Genomic DNA, 9146 nt, shown 5'->3' on the forward strand with positions numbered 1-9146 from the left:
GTGGATCGAGACGTTATTCCCACAGCGCACTGCTGCAGCATTACACTAGTTAGGGTGGATCGAGACGTTATTCCCACAGCGCACTGCTGCAGCATTACACTAGTCGGGGTGGATCGAGACGTTATTCCCACAGCGCATTGCTGCATTACACTAGTCGGGGTGGATCCAGACGTTATTCCCACAGTGCACTGCTGCAGCATTACACTAGTCGGGGTGGATCGAGACGTTATTCCCACAGCGCACTGCTGCAGCATTACACTAGTCGGGGTGGATCGAGACGTTATTCCCACAGTGCACTGCTGCAGCATTCCACTAGTCGGGGTGGATCGAGATGTCCGTTGTACGAGCAGACAGGCCTTACCATTGTCTTTAAAGAAAAGGTAAATGGATTGCTTGTTTGGGATTTTCTTACACGTTCTTGTATACAGAATAATTATGAATGAGTACAAATAAACATTTTATTAAAAAAATAAACTGTCTCCTGATGACTTACAGTTTCAATACAATGTATCACTGATGAATGACTACATCACTGCCCTTTACATGAACATGACAGAGATGTCCCCTGCTATAGGTCCACCATCCACTGAGACATGTCAGAGATGTCTCCTTCTATAGGTTCACCATCACTGAGACATGTCAGAGATGTCCCCTTCTATAGGTCCACCATCACTGAGACATGTCAGAGATGTCCCCTTCTATAGGTCCACCATCCACTGAGACATGTCAGAGATGTCCCCTTCTATAGGTCCACCATCACTGAGACATGTCAGAGATGTCTCCTTCTATAGGTTCACCATCACTGAGACATGTCAGAGATGTCTCCTTCTATAGGTTCACCATCACTGAGACATGTCAGAGATGTCCCCTTCTATAGGTCCACCATCACTGAGACATGTCAGAGATGTCCCCTTCTATAGGTCCACCATCCACTGAGACATGTCAGAGATGTCTCCTTCTATAGGTTCACCATCACTGAGACATGTCAGAGATGTCCCCTTCTATAGGTCCACCATCACTGAGACATGTCAGAGATGTCTCCTTCTATAGGTTCACCATCACTGAGACATGTCAGAGATGTCCCCTTCTATAGGTTCACCATCACTGAGACATGTCAGAGATGTCCCCTTCTATAGGTCCACCATCACTGAGACATGTCAGAGATGTCTCCTTCTATAGGTTCACCATCACTGAGACATGTCAGAGATGTCCCCTTCTATAGGTTCACCATCACTGAGACATGTCAGAGATGTCCCCTTCTATAGGTCCACCATCACTGAGACATGTCAGAGATGTCTCCTTCTATAGGTTCACCATCACTGAGACATGTCAGAGATGTCCCCTTCTATAGGTCCACCATCACTGAGACATGTCAGAGATGTCTCCTTCTATAGGTCCACCATCCACTGAGACATGTCAGAGATGTCTCCTTCTGTAGGTTCACCATCACTGAGACATGTCAGAGATGTCCCCTTCTATAGGTCCACCATCACTGAGACATGTCAGAGATGTCTCCTTCTATAGGTTCACCATCACTGAGACATGTCAGAGATGTCCCCTTCTATAGGTCCACCATCACTGAGACATGTCAGAGATGTCTCCTTCTATAGGTCCACCATCACTGAGACATGTCAGAGATGTCCCCTTCTATAGGTCCACCATCACTGAGACATGTCTGAGATGTCCCCTTCTATAGGTCCACCATCACTGAGACATGTCAGAGATGTCCCCTTCTATAGGTCCACCATCACTGAGACATATCAGAGATGTCCCCTGCTATAGGTCCACCATCCACTGAGACATGTCAGAGATGTCCCCTTATATAGGTCCACCATCACTGAGACATGTCAGAGATGTCCCCTGCTATAGGTCCACCATCACTGCCATTTACATGAACCTGTCAGAGATGTCCCTTGCTATAGGTCCACCATCACTGAGACATGTCAGAGATGTCCCCTGCTATAGGTCCACCATCACTGAGACATGTCAGAGATGTCCCCTTCTATAGGTCCACCATCACTGAGACATGTCAGAGATGTCTCCTTCTATAGGTCCACCATCACTGAGACATGTCAGAGATGTTCCCTTCTATAGGTCCACCATCACTGAGACATGTCTGAGATGTCCCCTTCTATAGGTCCACCATCACTGAGACATGTCTGAGATATCCCCTTCTATAGGTCCACCATCACTGAGACATGTCAGAGATGTCCCCTGCTATAGGTCCACCATCCACTGAGACATGTCAGAGATGTCCCCTTATATAGGTCCACCATCACTGAGACATGTCAGAGATGTCCCCTGCTATAGGTCCACCATCCACTGAGACATGTCAGAGATGTCCCCTTCTATAGGTCCACCATCACTGAGACATGTCAGAGATGTCCCCTGCTATAGGTCCACCATCCACTGAGACTTGTCAGAGATGTCCCCTGCTATAGGTCCACCATCCACTGAGACATGTCAGAGATGTCCCCTGCTATAGGTCCACCATCCACTGAGACATGTCAGAGATGTCCCCTTCTATAGGTCCACCATCACTGAGACATGTCAGATATGTCCCCTGCTATAGGTCCAATATCACTGCCCTTTACATGAACATGTCAGAGATGTCCCCTGCTATAGGTCCACCATCACTGAGACATGTCAGAGATGTCCCCTTCTATAGGTCCACCATCACTGAGACCTGTCAGAGATGTCCCCTTCTATAGGTCCACCATCACTGAGACATGTCAGAGATGTCCCCTGCTATAGGTCCACCATCAATGAGACATGTCAGAGATGTCCCCTGCTATAGGTCCACCATCACTGAGACCTGTCTGAGATGTCCCCTTCTATATGTCCACCATCACTGAGACATGTCAGAGATGTCCCCTGCTATAGGTCCACCATCACTGAGACATGTCAGAAATGTCCCCTGCTATAGGTCCACCATCACTGAGACCTGTCTGAGATGTCCCCTTCTATAGGTCCACCATCACTGAGACATGTCAGAGATCTCCCCTTCTATAGGTCCACCATCACTGAGACAAAGACATGTCAGAGATGTCCCCTGCTATAGGTCCACCATCACTGAGACAAAGACCTGTCAGAGATGTCCCCTGCTATAGGTCCACCATCACTGAGACCTGTCAGAGATGTCCCCTGCTATAGGTCCACCATCACTGAGACCTGTTAGAGATGTCCCCTTCTATAGGTCCACCATCACTGAGACATGTCAGAGATGTCCCCTGCTATAGGTCCACCATCACTGAGACCTGTCAGAGATGTCCCCTGCTATAGGTCCACCATCACTGAGACATGTCAGAGATGTCCCCTTCTATAGGTCCACCATCACTGAGACAAAGACCTGTCAGAGATGTCCCCTTCTATAGGTCCACCATCACTGAGACATGTCAGAGATGTCCCCTTCTCTAGGTCCACCATCACTGAGACAAAGACATGTCAGAGATGTCCCCTTCTATAGGTCCACCATCACTGAGACATGTTAGAGATGTCCCCTTCTATAGGTCCACCATCACTGAGACAAAGACCTGTCAGAGATGTCCCCTTCTATAGGTCCACCATCACTGAGACATGTCAGAGATGTCCCCTTCTATAGGTCCACCATCACTGAGACATGTTAGAGATGTCCCCTGCTATAGGTCCACCATCACTGAGACATGTTAGAGATGTCCCCTTCTATAGGCCCACCATCACTGAGACATGTCAGAGATGTCCCCTGCTATAGGTCCACCATCACTGAGACATGTTAGAGATGTCCCCTTCTATAGTTCCACCATCACTGAGACAAAGACCTGTCAGAGATGTCCCTTTCTATAGGTCCACCATCACTGAGACATGTCAGAGATGTCCCCTTCTATAGGTCCACCATCACTGAGACAAAGACCTATCAGAGATGTCCCTTTCTATAGGTCCACCATCACTGAGACATGTCAGAGATGTCCCCTTCTATAGGTCCACCATCACTGAGACATGTTAGAGATGTCCCCTTCTATAGGTCCACCATCACTGAGACATGTCAGAGATGTCCCCTTCTATAGGTCCACCATCACTGAGACAAAGACCTGTCAGAGATGTCCCCTTCTATAGGTCCACCATCACTGAGACATGTCAGAGATATCCCCTTCTATAGGTCCACCATCACTGAGACATGTCAGAGATGTCCCCTTCTATAGGTCCACCATCACTGAGACATGTCAGAGATGTCCCCTTCTATAGGTCCACCATCACTGAGACAAAGACCTGTCAGAGATGTCCCCTTCTATAGGTCCACCATCACTGAGACATGTCAGAGATGTCCCCTTCTATAGGTCCACCATCACTGAGACATGTCAGAGATGTCCCCTTTTATAGGTCCACCATCACTGAGACAAAGGCAAAGAAAATGGTAAGTCATTAGTTTTATGAAACTCGGTCAGTTATATCTCAGAATATTTTTAAAACAATACTTTATTTCAAATGTAGGTGTTCTTTAAATTATGAGGAAATGCAGATTGAGCTCATAAATTATGTAGGTGATTCGTTTTAGGGTGTGTCCCTATTCCATGTATAGTGCACTACTGACCAGAAGAGTACGACAGTTAACCCATTGGCCCTGGACAAAGTAGTGCACTAAACAGGGTGCCGATTGGGACGCAGAGGTAGCGGGGTAAAGAGAAAGTGATGATGAGAGTTAATGATGACCTTGGGCCTAGCTAACAGGAATATACATGATTATAGGAGGACCAGCAGAGTGCTGCTCTACTGCTGATATACAGCTATTCTAACGTGTTAGTCACACGGTCTCCCTGTGTTGCCATGTCCCAGTAAAACCTTTACTTTGACCTGAAATAACCTCTGTTACTCCCAGAACACTTCATTTACAGTGGTTCTGTTGGACTACAGTGGTTCTGTTAGACTACAGTGGTTCTGTTAGACTACAGTGGTTCTGTACTGGTTCTGTTAGACTACAGTGGTTCTGTACTGGTTCTGTTAGACTACAGTGGTTCTGATAGACTACAGTGGTTCTGTACTGGTTCTGTTAGACTACAGTGGTTCTGTACTGGTTCTGTTAGACTACAGTGGTTCTGTACTGGTTCTGTTAGCCTACAGTGGTTCTGTTGGACTACAGTGGTTCTGTACTGGTTCTGTTAGACTACAGTGGTTCTGTACTGGTTCTGTTAGCCTACAGTGGTTCTGTTGGACTACAGTGGTTCTGTACTGGTTCTGTTAGACTACAGTGGTTCTGTACTGGTTCTGTTAGACTACAGTGGTTCTGTTGGACTACAGTGGTTCTGTACTGGTTATGTTAGACTACAGTGGTTCTGTTGGACTACAGTGGTTCTGTACTGGTTATGTTAGACTACAGTGGTTCTGTACTGGTTCTGTTAGACTACAGTGGTTCTGTACTGATTCTGTTGGACTACAGTGGTTCTGTACTGGTTCTGTTAGCCTACAGTGGTTCTGTTGGACTACAGTGGTTCTGTACTGGTTCTGTTAGACTACAGTGGTTCTGTACTGGTTATGTTGTACTACAGTGGTTCTGATAGACTACAGTGGTTCTGTACTGGTTCTGTTAGACTACAGTGGTTCTGTACTGGTTCTGTTAGACTACAGTGGTTCTGTACTGGTTTTGTTAGACTACAGTGGTTCTGTTAGACTACAGTGGTTCTGTTGGACTACAGTGGTTCTGTACTGGTTCTGTTAGACTACAGTGGTTCTGTACTGGTTCTGTTAGCCTACAGTGGTTCTGTTGGACTACAGTGGTTCTGTACTGGTTCTGTTAGACTACAGTGGTTCTGTACTGGTTATGTTGTACTACAGTGGTTCTGATAGACTACAGTGGTTCTGTACTGGTTCTGTTAGACTACAGTGGTTCTGTACTGGTTCTGTTAGACTACAGTGGTTCTGTACTGGTTTTGTTAGACTACAGTGGTTCTGTTAGACTACAGTGGTTCTGTTGGACTACAGTGGTTCTGTACTGGTTCTGTTAGACTACAGTGGTTCTGTACTGGTTCTGTTATACTGTCAAACTGTTCTTGGTTTCTGCTCCATGTCCTCTTTCTCTCTCTTGTACTTTTCAAATTACTATTTAAGTTTGGCTTATTGTTTGGGACAATCAAATTGATTTGGTGCTAGCCTACAAAGCATTACATTGGCTTGCTTACTCCTACCTATCTCTCTGATTTGGTCCTGCCGTACATACCTACACGTACGCTACGGTCACAAGACGCAGGCCTCCTAATTGTCCCTAGAATTTCTAAGCAAACAGCTGGAGGCAGGGCTTTCTCCTATAGAGCTCCATTTTTATGGAACGGTCTGCCTACCCATGTCAGAGACGCAAACTCGGTCTCAACCTTTAAGTCTCTACTGAAGACTCATCTCTTCAGTGGGGCATATGATTGAGTTTAGTCTGGCCCAGGAGTGTGAAGGTGAACGGAAAGGCTCTGGAGAAACGAACCGCCCTTGTTGTCTCCGCCTGGCCGGTTCCCCTCTCTCCACTGGGATTCTCTGCCTCTAAACCCTATTACAGGGGCTGAGTCACTGGCTTACTGGTGCTCTTCCATGCCGTCCCTAGGAGGGGTGCGTCACCTGAGTGGGTTGAGTCACTGACGTGGTCTTCCTGTCTGGGTTGGCGCCCCCCCCCCCGCCCCCCCCCCCCCCCCCCCCCCCCCTTGGGTTTGTGTAGTGGGGGAGATCTTTGTATACTCGGCCTTGTCTCAGGATGGTAGGTTGGTGGTTGAAGATATCCCTCTAGTGGTGTGGGGGCTGTGCCTTGGCAAAGTGGGTGGGGTTATAACCTTCCTGTCTGGGGGTGTCATCAGATGGGGCCACAGTGTCTCCTGACCCCTCCAGTCTCAGCCTCCAGTATTTATGCTGCAGTAGTTTATGTGACGGGGGCTAGGGTCAGTCTGTTATATCTGGAGTACTTCTCCTGTCTTATCCGGTGTCCTGTGTGAATTTCAGTATGCCCTCTAATTCTCTCTCTCTTTCTCTCGGAGGACCTGAGCCCTAGGACCATGCCTCAGGACTACCTGGCATGATGACTCCTGGCTGCCCCCATTCCACCTGGCCGTGCTGCTACTCCAGTTTCAACTGTTCTGCCTACGGCTATGGAACCCTGACCTGTTCACCGGACGTGCTACCTTGTCCCAGACCTGCTGTTTTCAACTCCCTCTCTCTCTACCACACCTGCTGTTTCTAACTCTGAGTGATCATCACTCGGAAACTGACATTTACTCCGGAGGTGCTGACTTGCTGCACCCTCGACAACCACTGTGATTATTATTATTTGGCCCTGCTGGTTATTTATGAACGTTTGAACATCTTGGCCATGTTCTGTTATAATCTCCACCCGACACAGCCAGAAGAGGACTGGCCACCCCTCAGAACCTGGTTCCTCTCTAGGTTTATAATCTCTACCCAGTACAGCCAGTAGAGGACTGGTCACCCCTCAGAGCCTGGTTCCTCTCTACCCAGTACAGCTAGTAGAGGACTGGTCACCCCCCAGAGCCTGGTTCCTCTGGTCTACCCAGTACAGCCAGTAGAGGACTGGTCACCCCTCAGAGCCTGGTTCCTCTCTAGATTTCTTCCTAGTGTACAAGGGCACAAGGCGAGACCCAAATGCAGACACAGGAGGCAGATGGTTTATTAACAATCCAAAGGGAATAGGCAAGAGAATGGTCGTGGACAGGCAAAAGGTCAAAACCAGATCAGAGTTCCAGAGGTACAGAATGGTCAGGCAGGCTCGAGGTTAGGGCAGGCAGAATGGTCAGGCAGGCTGAATGGTCAGGCAGGTAGAACGGTCAGGCAGGCTCGAGGTCAGGGCAGGCAGACTGTTCAGGCAGGCTCGAGGTCAGGACAGGCAGTCTGGTCAGGCAGGCTCTAGGTCAGGGCAGGCAGAATGGTCAGGCAGGCTCGAGGTCAGGGCAGGCAGAATTTTCAGGCAGGCTCGAGGTCAGGGCAGGCAGAATGGTCAGGCACGCTCGAGGTCAGGGCAGGCAGAATGGCCAGGCAGGCTCAAGGTTAGTGCAGGCAGAATGGCCAGGCAGGCAGACTGGTCAGGCAGGCTCAAGGTTAGTGCAGGCAGAATGGTCAGGCAGGCAGACTGGTGAGGCAGGATCGAGGTTAGTGCAGGCAGAATGGTCAGGCAGCCTCGAGGTTAGTGCAAGCAGACTGGTCAGGCAGGCTCGAGGTTAGCGCAGGCAGACTGGTCAGGCAGGCTCGAGGTTAGTGCAGGCAGACTGGTCAGGCAGGCTTGAGGTTAGTGCAGGCAGACTGGCAGACAGGCAGAATGTTCAGGCAGGTTCGAGGTTAGTGCAGGCAGACTGGCAGACAGGCAGACTGGTCAGCCAGGCTCGAGGTCAGGGCAGGCAGACTGGTCAGGCAGGCTCGAGGTTAGTACAGGCAGAATGGTCAGGCAGGCTCGAGGTTAGTGCAGGCAGACTGGTCAGCCAGGCTCGAGGTCAGGGCAGGCAGACTGGTCAGGCAGGCTCGAGGTTAGTACAGGCAGAATGGTCAGGCAGGCTCGAGGTTAGTGCAGGCAGACTGGCAGACAGGCAGAATGGTCAGGCAGGCTTGAGGTTAGTGCAGGCAGACTGGTCAGGCAGGCTCGAGGTTAGTGCAGGCAGACTGGTCAGGCAGGCTCGAGGTTAGTGCAGGCAGTCTTGGTCAGGCAGGCTCAACGTTAGTGCAGGCAGACTGGTCAGACAGGCAGAATGGCCAGGCAGACAGAATGGTTAGGCAGGCTCGAGGTTAGTGCAGGCAGAATGGTCAGACAGGCAGAATGATCAGGCAGGCTCGAGATTAGTGCAGGCAGAATGGTCAGGCAGGCTCGAGTTTAGTGCAAGCAGACTGGTCAGGCAGGCTCGAGGTTAGTACAGGAAGACTGGTCAGGCAGGCTCGAGGTTAGTGCAGGAAGACTGGTCAGGCAGGCTCGAGGTTAGTGCAGGCAGAATGGTCAGGCAGGTTTGAGGTTAGTGCAGGCAGACTGGTCAGACAGGCAGAATGGTTCAGGCAGGCTCGAGATTAGTGCAGGCAGACTAGTAAGGCAGGCTCGAGGTTAGTGCAGGCAGAATGGTCAGGTAGGCTTGAGGTTAGTGCAGGCAGACTGGCAGACAGGCAGAATGGTCAGGCAGGTTCGAGGTTAGTGCAGGCAGACTGGT

The sequence above is a fragment of the Oncorhynchus mykiss genome, unplaced genomic scaffold, assembly GCF_013265735.2.
Source record: "Oncorhynchus mykiss isolate Arlee unplaced genomic scaffold, USDA_OmykA_1.1 un_scaffold_144, whole genome shotgun sequence".
Classification (NCBI taxonomy): domain Eukaryota; kingdom Metazoa; phylum Chordata; class Actinopteri; order Salmoniformes; family Salmonidae; genus Oncorhynchus; species Oncorhynchus mykiss.